General features: G+C 37.5%; 1 long non-coding RNA gene across 4 annotated transcripts in view; it reads right to left on the minus strand.

Moving 5' to 3' along the window:
- The window catches only part of LOC103350916 (uncharacterized), a 234390-nt gene that overhangs the window by 73769 nt on the left and 133899 nt on the right, over nucleotides 1–26722 (minus strand). For 2 of the 4 annotated variants that reach the window (XR_011381534.1, XR_011381533.1), the window contains exon 4: nucleotides 25899–25988. This is a non-coding gene — a long non-coding RNA (uncharacterized lncRNA). Of the gene's footprint in view, nucleotides 1–850; nucleotides 25989–26722 lie in introns of those variants that run through there. The other 2 variants (XR_011381532.1, XR_011381531.1) reach the window with 2 other exon arrangements.

The following is a 26722-nucleotide window of genomic DNA, read 5'->3' on the forward strand; positions in this document are numbered from 1 at the left end:
GCAGCAGATATTTTAGCCAAAATGAATGACTCTCAAGTTCAGCCAAAATTTCTTTCCTACTTCTTTGCATTTTCATAAGTCATTTACCCTTATTAAATGCCCTTTCTTTTTTATTCTTTGGAGCTTTATCCATTCTCTTAGACTTCACCTAGATGCCACAAACTTCATGAAAATGTTCTCTTTTCCCTTGGCACAAGTAAATTGGCTCTTACCTATTGCTGCTTTTATAAAGTTGCCTGAATCATTGTCTGCTCTTCTTTTATGAATTTTAACCTCTTTTTGGATAAGCACCAATCTTCATTATTTTTAAATCTATCAACATAAGTATTAGATTGCAAAAAAAATGCAGGAAGTAATTGTGGAGTAAATTAATTGTTGGATGAGTAAATCTATGAATGAATTTCATACTGAGTGATGAAATCATGAACCAGCAGCCAAGTTTTCTGATTTTCAATTGCAATGATAATAGATATAAATATAAAAATTTTATAATATAATTTTTTTTAAAAAATAAATATATTCATATATCTGGATGCGGTATAATATATATGTATGAGGATACCTTAAAAAGTTTATGGAAATTGGAATTTAGAGATAAGTTAATTTTCATGGGAGAATTTGAAATCCATGTATATAGGACTTTTCAAAAAGTTCATAGAAAATTCACATTGTGGAAAAACTGTGTGCTGATTTCAAAATTACTTATTATTATATTAACACATATGTGCAGGCTTGTGTACATTATGGTAAAATAATTTTAAGCTTAGACTTTAGAAACAAAGAATTTACATGGTATTCAATAAAAATACACATAATATTTAATATTTTTATTTAATTGTACATATTCAAGTACTACAGTGTAATAACTTAATACATGTCTTCAACCTGTGAAAATCAAATCAAATTCATTAGAACTTACATCTCAAACACTTTAAACTTTTGATTACTAATAATTGTTCATGTTTATGAAGTTCACTGTGACTTTTCAATAAATGTATGCAATGTGTTCTGGTAAAATCAGGATGGATGGGTTGGTGTAGTGACGTAGTGGATAAAGCCACCACCTGTGACACTGGCATCCCATATGGGTGCTGGTTCATGTCTGCATTGCTCCACTTCTGATCTAGACTCCTGCTAATGCATACTGATAAAGCAGAGGACAATGGTCTACCACCCAAGTGTAAGACCCAGATGAAGCTCCTTGCTCCTAGTTTTGGCCTGGCCTAGTCTGGGCCACTGCAGCCATGTGGGGAGTGAACCAGTAGGTGAAAGACTGATGTCTCTCTCATTCTCTATCTCCTCCTTTCTCTCTGTAACACTGACTTTCAAATAAATAAACTTTGAAATATTAATCACCCTGATTTTTAAAAATTTCTGTCATTACTATATTATTGGATCATTTAACCTTCTCTGTTTTATTTCCTCAGAAATAACAGTAAACTATAGTCACTTTTATGTAATATGGTGAACCTTTTCCCTCAATAACAAAAGAACAACCCATCCATTTAAGAAATGCTCAAAGGGCAGGCATTGTTGCACAGTGGGTAAAGCTGCCACCTACAGTGCTGGCATTCCATATGGATGTCAGTTCAAATTCCAGCTGCCCCACTTCCTATCCAGCTCCTTGCTAATGCACCTGGGAGACAGCAAATGATGGCCTATTTTGATCCAACACCTATGTGGGAGGCCCAGATGAAGCTCCTGGTTCCTGGCTTCAGCCTGGCTCAACCCTAGCCATTATGACTGTTTGGGGAGTGTACCAGCAAATGGACGATCTCTCTCTCTTTCTGTAACTGTGGCTTTCAAATAAATAAATCTTAAGAAAAAAGAAAAAAGGAATGGGCAAAGAATCTAAAAAGACATTTCTGAATAAGAATACAAATGGACAATAAATACATCTTAAAATGCCCAATACTCCTTACTATCAGCGGAATGCAAATCAAAACCAAAGTAAGATATATCCTCATCTTATTTAGAATGACTGTTAGCAAAAATACAGAATTAATAAATGCTAGCAAGGATGTAGAATAGGAGGAACTCAATATAACATTGGTAGGAAGATAAAGACAATCTCTATGGAAAACAGTAAGGGGGGGGGGTCCAAGATGGCAGAATACTGATAGAACAGTCTGACTCAGGTGGGGAAAAATTAATAAAAAGGGGAGAAAATATACTCCTAAGATAAAGCTGTAGGAATCTCCAGTGGGAGATGCAGTGAAAATAATAGAAAGAGTACAGGTCTGCACCCAAAGAGCAAATGCACAACAAAAAACAACAAAAACTTGGATCCAGGGAGGAAGATACATGCCCTGACAGACCAGGTGAGAGGGGAATCCATGGGCCCACAGTGCTGTGGGTAACAGTGGGAAGGAAGAGCTTGGTGAACTACTTTTGAGCTTCCACAGGAACCTCTAGGACAGCAGAGGCCGGAAGAGAAAAAAAAAAAACAAATAAGGAAGTGAATCAACTTTCTCCCCTTCCTCCTCCCACCACAGCAAGAGACCTGCAACCAGCCAGGAGAAGGGTCATGCTATTTTTTTGGTTTTTCTTTTGGACACAAGCAGGTGGCTTCTACCCCTACCTCCCATGCATGCACCCAGCAATAGCAGTGGTCACCTCAACCCACACCCAAACAGCAAGGGCCACAACAATTCAGAATTCCTTCCCCTTTCAGGCCAGCTGTACCACTCCAGTTATCTGGCAATGAGAAGGGAGGGGAAGCCCCATCTATGGGACTCTCCTATCTGTCCAGCACCATCAAGAAGTGAGTGGGGCTGCAGTGGGTTGGGCCTCTGCACATGCGCAATCCACAGACCTAACTCAAGAACCTTCTCCCCTATACCCGACACTGAAGCTGGCTGGGAAGACCACACACAGTCAGTGGCTCTGGGAACACCTTAGTCTCTTTATAGACAGGACTGGCTAGCAGGGCGGAGTGGCCCCACTGACAATCCATGACCGGGAGAGCCCTAGAAGCTGACTCTGAGAAAACAGTGACTGCATAAGAGCAGACAGTGTGGCTAGGCCCTGGGCAACTAGGGAGTTCTTCTCTGTACCCCCCACCCCAGCTCCTCAGTTACCTATAGCAGCTAATAACAGAGGGAACCATGATCACAGGAAAAACTCCACACATTAAATGTGCAGTTCATTAAGCAATGCAGATGAGTGCCAAGGACACTGGGAACTAACACTGGGGTGTCCCGCAGCTGTGAGGAGAAGGGTGGATCCCACCAGAGGTGACCATTCTTCCCCATCCAGATAACCAGAGTAGAGCTACCAAGTCCAATAGGGGCCTTACTTGCCCCTCCCTGGAATACTGAACAGAGCACCCTGGCCACCCCCAACACACACCTCGTGGTATTCACTGAAAGTATAGATGCCGCACTAAACCACAGAGACACAGACCAATGTTAAAAGTGATGAGACAATAAAAAAATCTGCAAAAATGCCAAAAAACATAGGAATAAATATGTACCTAATTACTGGAAACCTGACTATTTAAAAGAGATCTAAATGAATTTATAGGGAAACAAAGACACAAATACAATACTAATGGGGGACTTCAACACCCTACTTTCAGCAAGGGACAGACAACCAGACAGAAAATCAACAAGGAAACAACTCTCCACCCATCCTACAGCCGCAGAATACATATCCTTTTCACCAGCTCATGGAACTTTCTCTAGGATGGACTGCATGCTAGGCCATAAAGCAAGTCTCAGCAAATTCAAAAAAAGCAAAATCATATCATGAATCTTCTCTGAAAACAAAGGAATGAGTTGGTAAATAACAACTAGGAATCCCCAGAAAATCTGCATGTAGACTGAACAACATGCTACTGAACAAACAGTGGACCATTGAAAAAAATCAAAAGAGAGGGGTGGGCACTGTGCAGCTCTAGGTTAAAGCCCTGGCCTGAAGTGCCAACATCCCATATGGGTGCCAGTTCTAGTCCTGGATGCTCCTCTTCTGATTCAGCTCTCTGCTATGGCCTAGGAAAGCAATAGAAGATGACCCAAGTCCTTGGGCCTTTGAACCCACAAGGGAGACCCAGAAGAAGCTCCTGGCTCCTGGCTTCAGATTGGCACAGCTCCGGCCATTGTGGTCATCTTCATCTGGGGAGTAAACCAGCAGATAGAAGACCTCTCTCTCTGTAAATCTGTCTTTCAAATAAATAAAATAAATCTTTAAAAAAAAATCAAAAGAGAAATCAAAACACTTCTGGAAACAAAGGAAGATGTCAATATGACATAATAAAATTTATGCAATATACCAAAAGCAGTGTTAAGAGGAAAGTTTATAGCAAATGGTGCCTACATCAAGAAATTGGAAAGGCATGAAATAAATGAGCTATCAATGCATCTCAAAGACCTAGAAAAACAACAGCAAATGAAATCAAAAACTAGTAGAAGAAAAGAAATAACTAAAATGAGAAATAAACAAAATTGAAACAATGAACTATACAAAAGATCAGTAAAACAAAGAGCTGGTTTTTTGAAAAAAAAAAAATCAGTAAAATTGACACAGCATTCGCCCAGCTAACCAAAAAAAGGAAGGAGAAGACCCAAAATTAATAAAAAGTTTACTGACAGATATCATAGGAATAAAAAGAATCATCAGAAATTATTACAAAGAGCTGTATGTCAACAAATCAGAAAACCTAGAAGAAATGAATAGATTCCTAGAAACATATAGCCTACCTCAATTGAGTCATGAAAACATAGAAAATGTAACAGACCAATAACCAAGATAGAAATTGATTCAGTAATAAAGACCTTCCCAACAAAGAAAAGCCCCAGACCAGATGGCTTCACTGCTGAATTCTCTCAGATTCTTTCTATGAAGCCAGTATCCCCTTACTTCTGAAACCTAAAAAAGACACAATATAGAAAGACAACTACAGACCAATTTCCCTGATCATCAAAGCCACAAAAATCCTCAACAAAATACTAGCCAATCAAATCTAACATCAATCAAAGATCATTTACCAAGGGCCGGCACCACGGCTCAATAGGCTAATCCTCCGCCTAGCGGCACCGACACCCCGGGTTCTAGTCCCAGTAGGGGCACCGGATTCTGTGCAGGGTGCCCCTCTTCCAGGCCAGCTCTCTGCTGTGGCCAGGGATTGCAGTGGAGGATGGCCCAAGTGCTGGGGCTCTGCACCCCATGAGAGACCAGGAGAAGCACCTGGCTCCTGCTTTCGGATCAGCGCGGTGCACCGGCCGCAGTGCTCCGGCTGCGGCAGCCATTGGAGGGTGAACCAACGGCAAAGGAAGACCTTTCTCTCTGTCTCTCTCTCTCTCTCTCACTGTCCACTCTGCCTGTAAAAAAAAAAAAAAAAAATCATTTACCAAGACCAAGTGGGATTTATCCCTGGTATGCAAGGATGGTTTAATATTCACAAACCAATCAACAAAAACTTTTTGATTATTTCAACAAATGCAGATAAAGCATTTGACAAAATACAACACCCTCTCATAATGAAAACTTTAGGCAAATTGGGAATACACGGAACATTACACAATGCAATCAAGCCATTTTATGACAAACCTACCATCAGCAACCTATTAAATAGGGAAAAGTTAGAAGCATTCCCAGTGAGATCCAGAACCAGACAAGGATGCCCACTCTCAACATGATGCAGGGTATGATTTTGCTTTTTTTGAGTTTGCAATTCAATATAATTATGGAAGTTTTAGCCAGATACATAAGGCAAGATAAAGAAATCAAAGGGATGCAAATTGGGAAAGAAGAAGTCGAATGATCCCTATTTGCAGATGACATGATCCTATATATAGGGGTTCCAAAAGACTTCACTAAGAGACTATTGGAACTTATAGAAGAGTTTGGAAATATAGCAGGATATATAATCAACACACAAAAATCAATAGCCTTTGTGTACACAGAAAACGCCAAAGCTGAGAAAGAGCTTGTAAGATCAATCCCATTCATAATAGCTGCCAAATAAATCAAAAATAAATTTCAAAGATCTATAAATGAGATTTACAAAACATTAAAGAAGAAATAGAAAACAAAGATCCAAAAATATTCCATTTTCATATATTGGAAGAATCAATATCATCAAAATATCCATAAAACTCAATGCAATTTATAGATTGAATGCAATAGTAAACAAAATATCAGATATTCTTCTAAGATATAGAAAAAATGATGTTAAAATTCATATGGAAACACAGGAGACCCAGAATAGCTAAAGCAATCTTATACAACAAAAACAAAGCCAGAGGAATGCCAATACCAGATTTCAAAACATACTACATGACAATTTTAATCAAAACAGCATGGTACTGGTACAAAAAGAGATGCATAGACCAATGGAACAGGATAGAAACTCCAGAAATCAATCCAAACCTACAACCAGCTTATCTCTGACAAAGGAGCTAAAATCAATTTCTGGAGCAAGGACAGTCTCTACAATAAATGGTGCTGGAAAAATTGGATCTATACATTCAGAGGTATGAAACAACACCCCTAGCTTACACATTACACAAAAATGCACTCAAAATGGATTAAAGACCAAAATGTATTAAGTTGTTGGTGTTCTTCATCGACAGTCAGGACAAGGGCTGATCAAGTCAAGAACTTAATACTTAATAGCTTATTCATTTTAGTATTTTTTTTCTACTTAATACTATTAGTTGAACTCTGTAATTAACACACAATTATTCTTAGGTGTTTAAATTTAACTGAAAAGTGATCCCTGTTAAATATAAGAGTGGGAATAAGAGAGCGAGAAGATGTACAATTTGGGACATGCTCAATCAGACTTGCCCCAAATGGTAGAATTATAAATGTGCCAGGGGATTCCAATGCAATCCCATCAAGGTGGCATGTACCAGTGCCATCTCACTAGTCCCAGTGATCAATTTCTCTTCATAATTGATCATACTGGTTGGTCTCAGAGTCAAAGGGATCACACAAATAAGACTAGTGTCTGCAAATATTAACTGATAGAATCAAAAAGGGAGAGAACGATCCATCATGGGAAGCAGGATACACAGTAGACTCATAGAATGACAGATGTCCTAAATAGCACTCTGGCCTCAGAATCAGCCCTTAAGGCATTCGGATCTGGCTGAAGAGCCCATGAGAGTATTTTAGGCATGGAAAGCCAAGACACTCTGGAAAAAAAAAAAAGACCTAAATGAAAGATCTCTGTGAGTGAGATCCCAGTGGAAAGAACAGGCCATCAAAGAAGGAGGTACCTCTCTCTGAAGGGAGGAGAGAACTTCCACTTTGACTATGACCTTGTCTAAATAAGATCGAAGTCAGCCAACTCAAAAGGCTTCCATAGCCTTGGCAACTCATCACTAGATCCTAGGGAGATTACTGACACCATAAACAAGAGTGTCATATTGTTAAGTCAACAACAGGAGTCACTGTGTACTTACTCCTCTTGTAGGATCTCTGTCCTTAATGTGTTGTTCAATGTAAATTAATGCTATAACGAATACTCAAACAGTATTTTACACTTCTTGTTCTGTGTGGATGCAAACTGATGAAATCTTTACTTAATATATACTAAATCGATCTTCTGTATATAAAGATAACTGAAAATGAATCTTGATGGGAATGGAACGGGAGAGGGAGCAGGAGTTGGGAGGGGTTCAGGTGGGAGGAAAGTTATGGGGGGAAGCCATTTTAATTCATAAACTGTACTTTGGAAATTTATATTTACTAATCTACTGAAGGGAAATGAAATCAGCATACAAAAGAGCTATCTGTACACCATGTTTATTGCAGCTCAATTCACAATAGCAAAGACATGGAATCAACCCAAATGCCTGTCAACTGAACATTGGATAAGGAAATTACGGGATATGTACACCATGGAATACTATACAGCACTAAAAAATTCCAGTCATTTGCAACAAAATGGATGAAACTGGAAAACATCATAATTAGTGAAATAAGCCAGTCCCAAAAGGACAAATTCTGTATGTTCTCTCTGACCTGTGATAACTAATAGAGCACTAAAAGGCAACTGTAGAAAAAAAATTGACACTTTGTGAAGCAATGACTTTGGACAGCCCTTCTCTTGTTTGCTGAGCACAGTTTTATTTTTCTTCTCTTTTCCTTTATCATAATTTCATTATCTTTTCTTTCATAGTAATTGTTGAAGTCCTTACTTAACAGAGTTAACCATACATGTATAAAGTTAATTGAAAATAGAATTTATTAAAAAACAAGACTGAGAATAAAAACGAGAGGGAGTGTTGGTAGGAGGGCAGGCATGTTGGGAAGAATTACCAAGATCCTAAAGTTCTAACTATTAAGTATATGAAGTTTTTAACTGTAAAGCAGTATAGTTCTACATACATTCCTACAGACTTACTTCTAAGCATACAGTTTAAAAACTTGCCTTGGAACCCCAAATTCTCTTAAGCTGGATGGTAAAAATAGCAGTCTAAGTCGTATAGAGATCACATGGTTATGATTAAGTGGTAAAGTTAAAGTGATCATATAAATAGGACTAAGTGCTTGGTAATAATAATAGACAGAATTAAAAAGAAGTGAATGCTCCAACATGGGAAGCAGTCCATTCAGCAGACTCATACAATAATAAGTAGCACTCGGACCTCAGAATCAGCCCTTAAGGCATTTTGGTCTGGCTAAAAAGCCCAAGAGATAATTTCAGGCATGGAAAGCCAAGACATTGTGGCAAAAAAAATTTTTTTCTACATAAAGAACCTCTGTGGGTGAGACCCCAGTAGAAAGAAGCAGCCACAAAAGAAGGATGCTTTTCTCAGAAGGGAGGAGAGAAATTCAACTTTGCTTATGGCCTTGTCAAGGTAGTGGATCCAAAAGGCTTCCATAGCCTAGGCAGCTCATAACAAGAGCCTCTGGTGATCACTGGCATCATACATAAGAGTGTTAATTGTTAAATAAATCAAAGTCACTGTGCACTCACTTCCCATGCAGGACCTCTGTCCATCAAAAGTTGTATCATGAGATTTAACAGTAAAACTCATTCTCAAGAATCACTTCCTTTTGGTGGAGGATATTCTTACATCTAATAAGTTATAGTTAAGTCTAACAGCTTACATAAGATGTATCATTCTTGGGTTCTTCTTTAAAGATAATTCAGTTTATAAAAGGAAAGAAGGGGGAGGAAGGAAGAAAAAGAGGAAGAAAAAAAAGTGAAATCAGTTTTCAGATGCAATAACTTTCAACAGCCCTTGTCTGGACCATTGAAGAACAGTTTTTTTTATTATTGTTGTCTTTTTCTTTCTTTTTCTTTCTCATACAAAGCATTGAACTCTTTACCTGGAATAAAATTAATCCTCTCTGTATAAAGTTAAATGAAAATAGATCTTAGTGAGAAACAGGGCAGGGAACAGTAGAGGGGAGAGGAAAAGGGTTAGGAGGACTGGTACAGTGGGAAGTATTACTATGTTCTTAATGTTGTTCTTATGAAATGCACACAAATAAAGAAATTGCAAAGCAGTATGGACATTCCTAAGAAATACATATAAATAGATCTATATGATCCAGCCATCTAACTGCTGAATATATATTAAAAAAAGGAATTGTTAATTCCAGGATATATGTATGCTATGTTTATCATAGCACTATTCTTTTATTATTATTATTATTTTTTACAGGCAGAGTGGACAGTGAGAGAGAGAGAGACAGAGAGAAAGGTCTTCCTTTTGTCATTGGTTCACCTTCCAATGGCCGCAGCAGCTGGCACACTGCGGCCGGCGCACCACGCTGATCCGATGGCAGGAGCCAGGTACTTATCCTGGTCTCCCATGGGGTGCAGGGCCCAAGCACTTGGGCCATCCTCCACTGCACTCCCTGGCCACAGCAGAGAGCTGGCCTGGAAGAGGGGCAACCGGGACAGAATTCGGCTCCCCGACCGGGACTAGAACCCGGTGTGCCAGCGCCGCAAGGCGGAGGATTAGCCTAGTGAGCCGCGGTGCTGGCTTTTTTTTATTATTTATTTGACAGATAGACAGTGAGAGAGAGAGACAGAGAGAAAGATCTGCCTTCCGTTGGTTCACCCCTCAAATGGCCGCTATGGCCGGTGCTGCGCCGATCCAAAGCCAGGAGCCAGGTGCTTCTCCTGGTCTCCCATGCGGGTGCAGGCGCCCAAGCGCTTGGGCCATCCTCCATTGTCTTCCTGGGCCACAGCAGAGAGATGGACTGGAAGAGGAGCTGCCAGGACTAGAACCTGGTGCCCATAATGGATGCCGGCGCCACAGGCAGAGGATTAGCCAAGTGAGCCACGGCGCCGGCCTATCATAGCACTATTCAAAAGTGCAAAGATATGAAATCAACGTAAATGCCCATTAACAAGTGAATAAAGAATGTAGTATATATATTTAATAGATTATTATTCTGTCAAAAATAGTGAAATCTTGTTATTTGCAGCAAAATGGATGGAACTGGAGGACATAACATTAAGAAAAATAAGCCTGACAGAGAAAGACAAATACTGCAATTTCCCCGCAAAAGAGGAAAACTAAACAATATTGGTCTGAATATATATGGTTGCAATCACTAAGAGCTTGGAAGAGTGGGAAGGGAAGGTAGAGAGGCTGGATAACATGTTCTAGTATTTAATAATTTTAATAAATTTAAACAACAGTCTATGAATACACACTTAGAAGCATTTTCCTTTTCAGATAGTCTTTTATTATAGGTTTTTAAAGTGCAAAGAATCAGGCTTTGCGGTCTAATAGTTAAAGACACTGCCTGTAATGCCAGTATCCCATATGGGTGATAGTTCAAGTCTCAGCTACTCCATTTCTGACCCAGCTCCTTGCTAATGTGCCTAGAAAAAGCAGAAGAAGATGGCCCAAGTGCTTGGGCCCCTGCACCCACGTAGGAGCTCTGGAACAATCTCCTGGATCCTGGCTTTGGCCTGGCCCAGCTCTGGCCATTGTGGCCATCTAGAGAGTGAACCAGCAGATGGTGGATCTCTCTTTAACTCTTTCAAATAGACAAATAAATCTTCATAAAAATGCAAAGAATAATGCTGAAGACATTGAAAATGAGTACATAGTTTGTCCTATGTCTCTTTTCCAATTTATCTTAATTAGGAGAAAGGGGCTCATTTATTAAGCACTTTTTTTTCTCTTTCTGGAAAGTATAGCATTCCTATAAAATAATGATGTATCACTGAAGAAACTGAAATTAAAGCCAAAAGTACAACCCATTATGGCAGTAAAAATCCCAAGGGATTATGCAATCCTGATAAAATAAATATCAGAAGATTGTTGTCTTGTGTTCCAACCAATATAAAGCTCCATTTCAATAGCTGGGCTTATTGTTTTATTTATTCTTTGGCAATTTTGCCATTTCAATTCGCTGTATAGTGATTGTCTAATACAATGAAAGGCACCGAATCGTCCACTGAGCAATGCCATGCTGTTACCTAGCTTTTTCCAAAGGGAAAGCAGGCTCAGAAGAGGTCACTGAAGTGCAGCCGTGCTGTTACATAACAGAACATCGTGAATACATGTACATTCTGTTCAGCTCCATTGCAGGAGGAGCAGCAGAAAATTTCAGGCTTTGCTCCTGGCAGAATCACTTTCCTGAGTGCTGTGTACCAATTCTTGGCTGGTTGCAAACAGACTTTCTAAAACAGTAAAATGGGTTATTAGAACAAATCTCTGTCATCATTAAGTCAAGTGAGAAACGCTGAAACAGAAAGCAGATGGAGTTCATCCTTACTGTCAATTTCTGTTTTCAAGGGAGGCAAAGCAATTTCATATTCTTGGATAGGAAGGACTGTAAACTGTTCTCTCCTGTATACCAAATCTGCCAAGTCCCGTGGCATTTTGTAACCCATAAGCCATTTACATACTTTGCCAATTGAATCCAAAAATGGGCTTCAATTTTTCACAAAGTGTTCATCCACATTAGCCTGGCTCTTAATTTCTGTATAGATTCGTTTGTATTTTAGTCTCTTTACTTTGGGAAGTAACTTCAAATCGTTTATAATATAAAAACACACAGGAAAATTAAAAATAAATGCTTATGGCAAGAAAATATTTAGGTAGAAAATATAAAAGAAAGACCAGAATTTCCAAAGGTTCATCAGGAAATGAGGAATTCAAGGAAGATATGATCTTTTCCATCATGAAAGATGTAGAACAAAAGAGATTCAGAAATCTTTGAAGCAAATCCAATTTGGGTAATCTCAAACTAACATGCTTCAAGACAAACTTCTTTTAGAGTTTACATATTTTTTAATTTCTCTTTGCTCTTAGCATTTAATTAACCCTTTCAATGTAAATATGCATCCTGCATAGTCTCATGAATAAACCAGTGTGATAGCTGTGGGAACGGGATGAAATCAGAAGTGTTTAGACATCACTCTCATCCTACCTCCAGATTCTAATTTTAGATTTAAATCCAGAGGCTTTGGATTTCCATCTATCACAGGGCTACATTCCCCTAAATGAAAAAGACTACCCCTAAGCGTTTGACAATAGCCTTGGTCTAACTTGCAGCCAATGTACAAAAACATGACTTGCTAAATAGTTTTCCTGTCTGTTAAGCACACCATACCACATACATACCTTTACTTGGCACTACATTCTGAAAGCATTTACTTGATATTTTATTTATATATTTATCAATATTCTAAGATATCAGAATCATCAATACCTCCAATGGCATCTTTGCAGGAGATATAAGTCCCTTTCATTGTTGTTTTGAGCCTAAGTCTAGGTCATGTTGTCAAATGGCAGTTTGCTATCCTCCTCTCTTGTTCCAATCACTTGTTTCACTAGGCCTGTGTAGTTAGCAGGTATTTTAAACTGAGGTCCTTAAATATTAGTTGTCTCAACAACACTTGTAGGTAATCTGTTTAAGAGCTCAGAAGACATAAATTGAGAAATAAATGATTTTAATTATAATAAGGCATACACATAAGCTAGATATTAGACAAAGTGGAAAGAAGAGAATCAGGTGAGAAACCAGCTCTAATAACATTTACATTTAAATATCCCTTTCTCTCTGACTGCTTTTTTTTTCTAGGAAGTCTTCATGGTAAAGGCATGCTTTCAAGAAATTGACTATATCCTTATCTTCTTTCAAAAGAGCTATAGACAAAAAAAAATTGATGTTGAATATTTTAAGTGGGTACTTCCTCATTACAGCAGATGTTATCAACAATAAGTATTAAATATCCATTTAAATGAATATCCTTTCTGTAGAATCCCTCAAACATGTGTATTAAAAAATAACAATCCAGGGAGGCACTGTGGTGTAGTAGGTAAAGCCTGTAGTGCCTCTGTAGAGTCGGTATCTCCTATGGGTGCTAGTTCGAGTCCTGGCTGCACCAAATCCATTCCAGCTCTCTGCTATGGCCTGGGAAAGCAGTGGAAGATGGCCCAAGTCCTTAGGTCCCTGCACCCATGTTGGAGACTGGGAGGAAGTTCCTGGCTCGTGGCTTCAGATCAGCACATCTCGGACCACTGCAGCCATCTGGAGAGTGAACCAAAGGATGGAAGACCTCTCTCTCTTTCTTTCTCTCTCTCTCTCTCTCTGCTTCTCCTTCTCTCTCTGTGTAACTCTTTCAAATGAATAAATAAATCTTTAAAAAAGTAACAGTTCATCTATATCAAGCACTTCTACAAGGTGAAAATAAATAAAATCAATTTAAAGGGTACCTAATATAAGTTCATAGCAAGGTTTCTTTGACTCAGATTTCATTTCTTAAAATATATAAGTATGGATATAATTATATAATAACCATTTTTGAGAACCAAGATATTATCTTTATGACAATATTATGCCAAAGACACCTAAAAAGAAAACAAAACCTTTTGTGAAATCTGATTCTCTCACCAACAGGTTTCCTAATAATTTCAGTTAGTTTTCTCCAAAGCAGTGAGCAATGGGGTACTAAGTTCATGCTAATTTTGACTTTGATTTCTTTATACCATTTACTTATTCATCAGTAGTGTCATGCCCTGAACTTTACAGCAGAGCCAAAAATCTCTACAGCTTGAGTTAATTAGGTCAACAAAAAAGAGAAGATGCAAAGCTTACTTTTAGGTAGTAAAAAATCATAATTAAAGGCACACTCATTTTAAAGATAAAAGCACCCTACTTTTTAATTTGTAGAATGATTGCATTATGCATTATAGAAAATATTGGAATAATTTCTGCTCCCTCCAAAATCTTCCTAGTAAAATAGCATATTTGTAAAAGTTGTCATAAGTGGACAAAGTAAGCATAATTTGTCTTTTGTTCAACTTTTTCTTCAGGGGACAATCTATGACTTACGAATGAACTTCAAATGCAAAAGGTAATTATGAATTATGTATATATAAAACAGAATTTAATCTTGTCCACGAGGGAAGTGTCTGGCCTTTGTCCTTGGCCTCTGGCAGGTATTCCCTGAGCTCTTGAGACATCATTTCTAAAGTGATGGTGACAAGGTGATTTAGGACTTCGGGTGATACATATTAGATTTAACCACAGAGTGGTTGCAGACTGACATCAGCAATGTGTGTGGTCAACCACGCCCATAGATGGAATACCACCAAGCTCTGTACAGCAAAGTTTTAATGAACTTCCCTGGTTGGCAATATTCCATGCTTTTATACACACAATTTGTTGTCAGACTATTCATGACTCTACTTGAAGAAGATAACTGGAATCTCTGCTTTTAGAACCTCACCTGGACTCTGGCCTCTATGCCTCTACTTTTGACTGGTTTTTATTTGCATTCTTTAGCTTTAATACGCCACAACCAATGATAAAGCAGCTTTATGTAATTGTATACTATTTACTAAAAGTTGTGTCTAAAAATACATAACTTCACTCTTAAAATAACCTATCTTATGGGCTTGGAGTGGTATGGTTGAAGCTCTTCTATTCTTTTTTTTTTTTTTTGACAGATAGAGTTAGGCAGTGAGAGAGAGAGACAGAGAGAAAGGTATTCCTTCCATTGGTTCACTCCTCAAATGGCCTCTATGGCCGGAGCTACACCGATCTGAAGCCAGGTGCCAGGTGCTTCCTCCTGGTCTCCCATGCGGGTACAGGGGACCAAGGACTTGGGCCATCTTCAAATGCTTTCCTGGGCCATAGCAGAGAGCTGAACTGGAAGTGGAGCAGCTGGGACTAGAACTGGCATCCATATGGAATGCCGTTGCTGCAGGCAGAGGATTAACCAAGTGAACCACAGCACCAGCTGAAGCTCTTCTATTCTAACCTCAGCAATGACATCATAAGGAGAACATTGAAAATAATGGCTTTAAGAACTCACTAAAAACTCCTGAAATCTAACTCCCCCAGATTCATAATGTAGCTTCTGATGATTATCAAGGAAGGTAATTGAAAGGAGCTAAGGAGGTTGACAGTCAACAGCTCTTCAGAGGGGAAGTAGGGTGGCGGAGTCCTTGTCCTTTCCAGAAAGATGAATATAAAGACCCAGAGCAGTTGTTGATACTTGGCTTTGATACTTCAGCCTAGAAAGAGTTGAGAGGATTGATCAAAGGAAGTTGAGTGGTAAAAACACTTGTGAGAATTAATGTGCAGAAAAAAAATCACAAACAAAATAACAAAATTGGTAGCAATAAGTATCCTATTTGCATTCTCAAGCCTACTTCCTATTATCCAACTTCAGAGGCTAAGCATGCACATGGCTCAAGGGACATTGTATCACAGACCTATCAATAGATCATTTCATATCACAAAAAATTTTCTCATAAGCATTTAAATCATATTTTAGCATCTCAAATACTTTAAAACTAATTGTTAATTAGTTAACAGATTCATATGCTCTTTTCTCATGGAGGCATACACATTATCCATTAAATAATAATAATGCCTTAAATTGAGATAATAAGCATTAAGATTCCATACAATGTAATTTCAGGCAGACAGGAAGAGGCATACTGTGGTGCTTGTGTTAAACATTCTTGACCATTCTCCTTCCCAGTACACGATAGCTTTGTGTTTACTAGCACTACTGTAGTTAGGCTCAATATCTAACATGTTAGTTCTGGCTCAAGATTTGAGTACAGAATCCAAGTATTGCTTTTTGGACAGACAGTTTAAAGACAAAATAAAACTATTTGGAACTCTCTCACTACTTCTTAGGCATTGGTTAAATGGAGTAATGATATCTGACAAATGATTCTATTAAAGAATTACATTACCATAATATCTACAAAGCGGTTAAAATGGAGTTCAACAAAGTACAAAAATAAATACTAATCATTATCACAGTATGTACCAAATCTTTGTGGATACATATATTTCAAAATATGTATATTACGGTGTGCTGGCCGCAGTGCACCGGCCGCGGCGGCCATTGGAGGATGAACCAACGGCAAAGGAAGATCTACCATGTATTTATGATAGTTCCATTAATAAATTTTAAAATATTAATATGCTAAGAAAATATAAGCAAATATGGTAAAAAAAAAAAAGGTCATATTTTTCTGAGGTTACTCTTCCACATACATTCTTCTGTCATTGGGAGGAGGCATGAAAAAGTTCAACTTGGAAGCTTCAGAATTAGGCATTCAAATGCAGAGTCCAAAATTAAGTTTTGTGATGATGGAAAAATTACTTACACTCTTCAAGTATATTTCTCATTTTAAAAATTTAATTGATTTGCAGCTTATCATAAGGTTTAAGTCAAATATATATACTCATGTAAAACTACATGTACAATTATAAATAACTACATTATGCCAAGAACATGCTTCTTCTGAAAAACAGCTGCCACTTTTTAGAAACTATTCCTCTTCCTAATCTAAGCAAAGATTAAAATGGGCCTGCCAATGAGAGATATCATTTCCAATTCTTTTTCATCTCCATCATGGGCAGAGAAATACAATGCTAGTCAAAATAAATCAGTCCTTCACTGGGATTTTTCACATTAATATTAAAAATAAGTAGTCATCTTTGGAGAAAAGCCAATCAGCATTCCTCTGATAGGTATATCGCTTCTATCTTGAGGGGAGTGTCAGTTTAATAATTTAAGAATTAAAGTACTAAGATGTGATTTCACTGAAAGAAAAGGAAAAGATGAGCCACAATACAATATAGTAATCGTAATGAACTTCAACACCCCACTTTAATCAACGGAAAGATCATACAGAAAAAAAAAAAAAAAAAACCATTTGAGTAACAGGGAGGATAACCTTTTTTTTTTTTTCTACCAAGGACCATCTGGATATGTATAATATCATTCGTCTACCACACAAAACTACCAACTTAAAAAATAACTGGCCGGCGCCGCGGCTCAATAGGCTAATCCTCTGCCTGTGGCACTAGCACATCGGGTTCTAGTCCCGGTCGGGGCGCCGGATTCTGTCCCAGTTGCCCCTCTTCCAGGCCAGCTCTCTGCTGTGGCCCGGGAGTGCAGTGGAGGATGGCCCAGGTGCTTGGGCCCTGCACCTGCATGGGAGACCAGGAGAAGCACCTGGTGCCTGCCATCGGATCAGCGTGGTGCGCCGGCCACAGCACAATGGCCACAGCGGCCATTGGAGGGTGAACCAATGGCAAAAGGAAGATCTTTCTCCCTGTCTCTCTCTCTCACTGTCCACTCTGCCTGTCAAAAAAAAAAATTAACCTCCTATAGATTTGTTGACTTTTGAGTATTATCTGGGGTTATCTCGGCAAAAGCAGACCAGATGATTTCACGGGCCATATATGGCCTGCGGGCTGCACATGCCCTGTCCCTGCAACTAGCAAACATGTATAGAATATCTTATAGAACATTTTTCTTGATTGGCACATGGAACAGTTCCTAAGGTAGACCTTAGAGTAGGCCATAAATCTAGTCTCATAAATTGAAACCATAAAAATTGTATCATGTTTGCTTTCTGACCACTTTGGAATAAAACTTGAAATCAACAACAGAAATATTAGAAATATAATTACATGGAGACTAAACAACATGCTTTGGAATGAACAACAGGTCATTGAAGAAATCAAAAGGGAAATTTAAAAATCCTTGACACTAATGAAAATGGAAACACAACATAGCAAATGTCATGGGATATAGTGAAAGCAGTTCTAGACAGGAAATTTATGGCTATAATCACCTACATTAAAAAGAATACAAATCTATCAAATCAATAACTAAACAAAGAATTTCATGGGGCTGGAAAACCAAGAACAAACCAAAATCAAAATTAGAAGGAAAGAAATAATAAAGATTAGAGATAAATGAAATAGTAAAGAAACATTCTAAAATATCAATGAAATGAAGCATTATTTTTCTGAAAAGACAAACAAAATCAATAGAGCTTTGGCTAGATTAACCAGATAAAAAAAGAGATGACTCAAATAAGTATCATAGATGAAAAGAAAAAAGATGTTACAACTTATAACACAGAACTACCAAGGATCATTGGAAAACTAGAAAAAAAATGGATACATTTGCAGACACACATAATGTACCAAAACTGAACCACAAAGACAGGACTCTTGAACCTCTAGTGACCAATAAAGAGACTGATTTAATAATAAAACTCTTCCAGCAAAGAATAGCTCAAGAACACATGGTTTTACTGGTGAATTCTACCAAACTTTTAAAGAGAAACTAAACACCAATTCTTCTCAACCTGTTCCAAAAAATTCAAAGGGAGGGAACTCTTCTAAACTCACATAGTGTTAATGAAACTAACACTACATTGATTCCAAAATCAGACAAGGACACAACAAAAACAAAACTATAGACCGATATTCCTGATAAACATAGATATAAATATTCTCAACAAAATAGCAGGAAATTGAAACCTATAACATGTCAAAAAATCACTGCTCTTGATGAGATGGGATTTATTCCACTGCTGGAATATATCAATACAAAATAAATAAATGTAACATATTACATTAGCACAATGAAAGATAAAAATTGTATAATCATCTCAATACATGAAGAAAAGGCATTTGGTAAAATTCAACATCTATTCATTATACAAACTCTGAAAAATTAGATATAGAAGGAACATACCCCTTCATAATAAAGGCTAGGTGTGATAAACCCACAATGACAATCATTTTGAATATTGAAAAGCTGGAAGTACTTCCTCTAAGATGTAGAAGCAGATGTGATGTCTACTCTCACCACTATTATTCAATCCCTATTTGAAAATAATGATTGTCTGGAGCAATCTAAAACCTCTACCAAGAGACTATTAAAGCTGGTTAACAAACTCAGCATAGGTGTAGGACACAAAATAACACACAAAATCCAATAGCATTTTAATAATATTTTATAATTCCATTCACAACAGCTAAAAAACAAACTAAAATACACTGAAATAAATATAACCAATGAAGTAAAAGACTATTACAATGAAAATTCCAAACTAAGTTAGGAATTTGAAGAAAAAACATAGAAAGAACTCCCATGTTCATGGACTAGGAGAATTAATGTTATTAAAATGCCTATTCAACCCAACGTGATTTACCAGTTCAATCCCCTTCAAAAGGCCAATGATATTCTTCAAATAAATAGAAAAAAAATCTTAAAATCAAGTGAAAGCACAAAATCTTCAAATAACCAGATACATCTGGAAAAGCAATAAAGCTGGAGGCATCACAAAGCCATATTATAAAACACTGTAGAGATAATATAACAAAAACAGCATGGTACTGATACAAAAATAGACACATAAACCAATGGAATAGAATAGAGATCCAGAAATGAATCTACTCATTTATAGTTAATTCACCCATGACAGAGTCACCAAAAACTGGAGAAATATTCTCTTTAATAAATGGTGCTGGGAATATTGGATATCTCTAGGTGGAAGATTGAAATAATACCCCCTTTTATCTCTTACCCTAAACAAAAATCAACTAAAATGGATTAAAAATATAAATATAAGGTCTGTAACTATGTAACCATTAGAAGAAAACATAGAGGAACCCTTCAAGACATCAGTATAGGCATTGATTTTTTTTTTTTTTTTGGATAAGACCCCAAACATACAGATAGCCAAAGACAAAACAAACAAATGGGATTATATCAAAGAAGAACTGTCTGTAGAGCTAAGGAAATAACCAATAAAGAGACAATCCATACAATGGGAGAAAATATTGGCAAGCTATTTATCTGACAAAGGATTCACATCCAGAATATTAAAAAAAAAAACTTAAATAAAAGCAAAACTTAAAAACAACCTTGTGATATATATATGTGTGTGTGTGTGTGTGTATTATAGAATACTACTCAGCTGTAAAAAAAAGGATGAAATCCTGTCCTTCACAACAAAATGGATGCAACTAGAAACATACTTAGTGAAATAAGCCAGTCCCGAAAAATCAAATATGTGTCTTCTCTGATCTGTGGTAACTAATAGAGTACAAAAGATGTAATATATATGAGTGAAATTGACAGTTTAAGGTTTGGCTATTATTTATTGCCCTTGTTTCTACTGTTGAGGAATGTTTTATTTTTCTTCTTCTTACTATTTGTTGAATATTTTACTTACTGAAGGGTTAATGTTATGCTTATACAATAAACTGAAAGTATGTTAATGTAAGAATTAAAAGAAAAAAAAGGAAGGAGGAGGAGGGTGGGAGCATGGGTAGGAGGGAGGGCAGGGTGTGAAGTATCAGTATGCTACTAAACTGTATACATTAAATGCATGAAATTTGTTCACTTTATATAAATTAAAAAATGGAAAAAAATGAGCAAGGAATCTGTGCATACATTTCTCAAAAGAAGTAGAAAAATGAAAAAACACTAAATATTACTCATCATTGAGGAAATTAAAATCAGAATCTCATTAAGGCAATTACTCATCTCAGTTAAAATGGTAATTATCAAAACACAAAAATGACAAATCCTATGAGAATGTAGAGCTAAGGGAACCCTAATACACTGGCAATTAGTGCAGACATTAGGGAGAACAATGTGAAACTTCCTCTAAAAACTACAAATAGAACTATCAGGAGATTTTCTACCCCAGATCTGAAGCAAAAGAAATCAGCATATACAAGAGATATGGATTCAATCCAGGCATCCATCAATCAATGAATAAAGGAAATATTATATATTTACACAGAACATTAGCAACAAAAATTAATGAAATCATAATTGCAGCAAAATGGATGGAACTGGTGATTGCATTGTGATATAAGTCAGACAGAGACAATATGTGTTTTCTTTGATATAAGGAAGTTAAAAAAAAGTGGACCTGAACTTACAATAGCTAACTGTTGGAGACCAGAAAGGGTAGGAGGAGCTGGTAGAGGGGAAGGTTGCATAGCAGATACTAAAACACAATCAGACAGAGGGCAAGCACTAGTGTTTCACCATATATTAGAGTTAGATAGTTGATAATATATTAAACACTGTATGTAGAATTGGAAGAGAGGAGCTGGTAAGCTCTAAACACAAAAAGATACTAAGATGGAAAGACTAGTTGCCTAGTGTGGTCAGTTTTTACTGTATATATTCATTGAAATATCACAATAGACCCCCATAAAATGTATTTCAAATACATATTAATAACATTTTTAAATATATATTTTAAACTTTAAACAAATAACTAATAGAGTTTCTTCATTTATGGTTACAGAGTTGGAAAGATGAGTCAGTAGTTGCCAGCAGCCAAGACCCCAACTGCCTGGGAATAATTGGTTAGATTGAAAACCATGGTAAGAGGGCTGGCACTGTGGCTCAGTGGGTTAACACCCTGGCCTGAATGCGCCGGCATCCCATATGGGTGCCGGTTCGGGACCCGGCTGCTCTATTTCCAATCCAGCTCTCTATTGTGGCCTGGGAAAGCAGTAGAGGGGGCCCCTACACCTGCATGGGAGACCTGGAGGAAGCTCTTGGCTCCTGGCTGCAGATCAGCAAAGCTCCAGATTGACACAGCTCTGGCTGTTGCAGCCAATTAGGGAGTGAACCATTGGATGGAAGACCTCTCTCTCACTCGCTCTCTGTCTCTCTCTGTCTCTCTTTCTCTCTCTCTCTCTGCCTCTCCTCTCTCTGTGTAACTCTGACTTTCAGATAAATAAATAAATCTTTAAAAAAAAGGTAAGAAATGAAAAGTTGCCTGATTGTATTTTCCCATTTTCTATTGATTTTTGCTTTCTGTGGTTCACCTACCCTGTCCTCAGTTTATCTATGTGACCCAATTCAGGCACTTTTCACCTTAGTTAGTTTGTTACTATTTTGTTTTGGTGATTGCTTTTGCTTTTTGGTTATTTTAACTAAATGAATTGTATCATTACTCTTTAATTCTTGGAGCACAGTGGTTATTCAATGAATTTTTTTCTTTATTTTCTTTTATCTTAAAATTCTGCCAAAAAAAATAGCAATTCCAAAGTATGGAATCCATTATTCTTTTAGTGTGTCTGAAAGATCAACATAGAATTATTGGACATTTGCATGTGTTGGTACTTGCACTGCTTGTTCTAAAACAGTGGTGCCCAAAACTGTTGCCTTATTACAATTTGTGGGGAGCAGCCCGGACTGGACTGAGTTACTGGAATTAAGACTTATTCTATGCATCTGCTCTCCCACAATATGGCGCTGGGAGAGAAGTAAACAGCTTCCACACAGCTGCCTCCAGTTCAGCTAATAAACTGTAGGACTTGCTCCTGATTGGAGGAGAGCAGCGTACTCGGCGTGTGGGCAGCCGAGTTGGGATTGGCGGAGGAGGACTATAAAGGAGGAGAGAGACGGCATGCACCGGGAACATCTATGGGGAACATCTAAGGGGAACATCTAGCTGAAGGAACACCCGTGCAGCCCCCGAGAAAGCCGGCCGGCGGTGTGCCGCTCCCCCGCGGAAGTGGGGAATGTGGCCAGGGGGAACTGCCCTTCCACGGAGGTGGAAGGGATAGTAGCCAACCCGGGAAGAACCAGCAGCAAACCCGGGGAGGGCCGAGCAGACGAAAGAACAGCGCAGGGTCCTGTGTCGTTCCTCCACGAAGAGGGGGAGCGACACAATTGAAGGCCCATACACAACTGTACAAGAATCCATGATGTTCTCCTCAAACTTGTAGGAAAGGGAAGCCAGTGTCACCTGCAATGTCCTCATAAAGCAGTACAATGAATTATTGTACTTCATCCTTGAGGACATGCATTTAAAATATTCTGGATGGTAAAATGGGAAGTACACTGAGATCTGCTGCAAAATAGGTACAGTGATGTTCATGATGAAAAGCACTTGTAAGATTGAGTTTTAAGCTATTCTTGATGTAATTTTTCATAGAACATCATTTTTACTTGAAAACAATGAATGACTAAAAAACTTCAGGTATTCAGATTTGGTTTGTCACATTAAGGAAAATAACTAAGAAATCCAAACTTTCAAGCAAAAAATTCAAATATTGGAAAAATTGCATCTATCATTGTGAATACAATGGCCTCCCAATATTAAAAAGCTTTTCTAATGAGATTAATGTGATATTGACAGGTATAATTTTGGGTGTTGTATAACAAATCTAACAGTGGAATACCTGTACAACACAGTGAACCAATATTTTCCCAATGATAAATATATGATATCTCAAAATAATTCATAAGAAAAGATACATTCACAGTGAAGAACAGAACAATAAAATTTAACGTAAATGGGTAGAAATATCTATTCCTATAGTTTTAGATTATTTCAACTTCTAAGAAATTGCCACTTATAGAATTTTATGTAAAATTAAAGAAAAACATTCACAATTATCATCAAAGTCCATTGCAAAACTCATCACTTTCCTAGCTACTTACATGTGTGAGACCAGATACTTCTTCACATATTTAAACCAAATAACATAATTGCTTCAATGCATAGGCAGAAATAAGAAGCTATTTGTATTCTAAGTCAGAAATTAAATGAATGTTCAAAAATGTAAAGCAATTTATTATTGGCTTTACACAATTTATTATTGGCTTGGAAATAGAGTTATCTTCATAAAATGTTATTTGTGTTAACATGTTATGCGCATGTCTTTCTAACTGAAATGACATTTTTTTCATCTTAGTTTAAATTTAAGTAAAAAATGGTAGATACAATCCACATAAACAGAAGTTCTTTGAGGATCTCAATAATATTTATGAGTGCAAAAAGTTCTGAGACCACAAAGTTTGGAAACCACTGACGCATGCTTAAAGCCCACATATGCATTCCTATGCCTCCACACATGTTTTCCTTCCTGGGATGATACTCCTCCACTTAAGTATCTTCACGAATTATTTTAATTTTTAAGACTTAGCTAAAAACTTTTTTTTTTTTTTTACCAGATTCTCCCCTGGTTTCATTCTTAGTTACATGGATTTCACACTTCACTAGTAAAGATACACACAGACTAAAAGTGAGAGGATGGAAAAAGATATTCAATACAAATGAGAATAAAAAATTTGCAGGAGTAGCTATACTCATTTCGTACAAATTGATTTTAAGACAAAAATTGGGGAGCTAGTGTTGTGGCTTAGCAGTTAAAGCCACCTCCTGTGACATTGGCATGCCATATGGGTACCAGTTCCAAAATAGGCTGCTCCACTTCCCATCAGGTCCCTGCTAATGGCCTGGGAAAGCAGCACAAGATGGCTCAAGTGCTTGGTCCCCTGCACCTATGTGGAAGACCTGGAAGAAGCTCCAGGCTCCTGGATTTTGCCCGGCCTGGCCCAGCCATTGCAGCAATTTGGGGAGTGAACCAGCAGATGGAAGATTCTCTCTGTCTCTTGCTCTCTCTCTCTGTAACTGCTTTTCAAATAAATAAGTAAATATTTTTTAAGAAAGACAACAACTGCTAAAAGAGATAAATAAGATTATTATCTAATGATTAAGGGATCAATTCTACCACAAGAGGAAATGACTATAGTAAATGCATATGCACCCAATGTAGGGCACCTAGTTTTATAAAACAAATATTAATGACTCTTTAGAGGTATAATCTCCAGTACAGTAACAGTGGAGGACTTCAATACCCCGCTTACATAAACAAAGCAACAACAGAGCTAATCTACACTGTAGACCAAATAGACCTAATATCCATGTAATATTTCATCCTGCAGTTCTAGAATGCACATTCTTTTCATCAGTACACAGAGCAAATTTCTATTACAGAACTTACTGCATTCAATGATCTGTTTGTATGTCCAGTGCTTCAGTGGACCGGGAGATCTTAAAGGGCAGGCACTGCACTGCCTTTTGGTTATTAATATATTATCCCTTAGGAAAAAGTACAGAACAGTACTCTATCAATTTTGTTTTCAAAATACTGAAAGTTTAGGCTCAAGAATTCTAAACTTTTTGTTCTGCTCTCCAAGAGTTAATGGCCATGACATTGGCAAAGTCATTACTTCTCTGAACAAGTTACACGCCAGGAACTGAGGCTCATGGCCAGGCTTCAAAGGTATACCAATCACAGGAGGAGAAATACCCATATTCTGGCTCCAGATCTCTGGGGATCTTTAACTATTCCCAACAGTTCTCAGGTGACTGCAACATGTATCTTCCAGTTTTCACTGCAAGCATTTACCCATGAAGTTATGACAACCAAGAGATTCCTGAAATAGTCAAACCACTTCATGAAAACAAGAGTTATCCTCAAAGACTCTGGCCAGTTGATGAAATGATACTTGCCAACTGGCATTGTCTGTTGGAAGCAACACAGCCACATGGCACAGGGGCTTTTCCAAAAACTTTTTAATTGGATGAAAGAACATTTCTCAAGATTAATAAGGGTGGAGAATCGCATCCAGCTGGCAGCTCCAGGGTTTCACCAAGTGTTTAATCACACAATATGTGGGCATCAAAGCAATGAGAAGTAGCACCCTGGAGACTTTTTTTTGCATGGAAGACAGTGCCTCTTCCCAAATGCCAAGCCTACTTTTACCTGTCATTCCTGACCGTTTCTTAAGGCTACAACTGAGAATAAATAGCAACCTTTTCTGCAGAAAGGCTCATCCAAAAAAAGAAAATATTACTTACACCACAAGCCAATCTGACATCTTCCATGCTGTTCCCATCTGCTTCAGAAATTCACACTGGACAGTTTTCAAATGACAGCAGATGTCCCAGCTAGAAAAAAATTAATCAACTGAAAAATATGTCATTACCTAGCTAATTTTACAGTTTCAGAAGCCAGAAACTATATTGCGTTTAGAGATCAACCCTGATTCCTCAATTAAAAGCCAGCTCTCTTATAAACTCAATGGTGTTTTCTTAATTACTTAGAGTTTATTATATAAAGATATCTTTAACCACGAGTGTCCAGATGAGTATGTTGCTTTGAATGTTTGGTCCTTAAATAAGCTTGGAAAAAATTCTTCAGATCCATAAAATCCTTCTTAAGGGGAAAAACAGTAGTGTCAAACATAAAAGACCATTTAGTTTATCTCATGCCTAGTGACCCACTGTAGACACCCCTTTTTATGTTTATGTGCATCTACAATTAGTCAATTATCTTTTCATTTTTGTTCTGTGTAAAAAGAGTATCAATAAGCAAAGCTGATATATCTTCTTTTTTTTTTCTTGCATTAGGTTGGACAATCCAGATAAAATACATTAGAATCTCCCAAGCCTACTTGATGCCAGGTACCAAACAAAAACTCCTTAAAATGGAGCTAGTACTTTTTTGACATTGCATTTTCCTATAACTAGTTATCATAACCTGATTTCAAATGGTCCTTGCTCTGTTATTCAGGATAAATTTAAAGTAATTTGCCGTTTTGCTTATCAGCTGGTGTCTTGGGAACCACCAGGAAAAACCACCATCAAAATAATGATGTTAGAGATGACACATGGGAAAAATG

The sequence above is a fragment of the Oryctolagus cuniculus genome, chromosome 13, assembly GCF_964237555.1.
Source record: "Oryctolagus cuniculus chromosome 13, mOryCun1.1, whole genome shotgun sequence".
Classification (NCBI taxonomy): Eukaryota; Metazoa; Chordata; class Mammalia; order Lagomorpha; family Leporidae; genus Oryctolagus; species Oryctolagus cuniculus.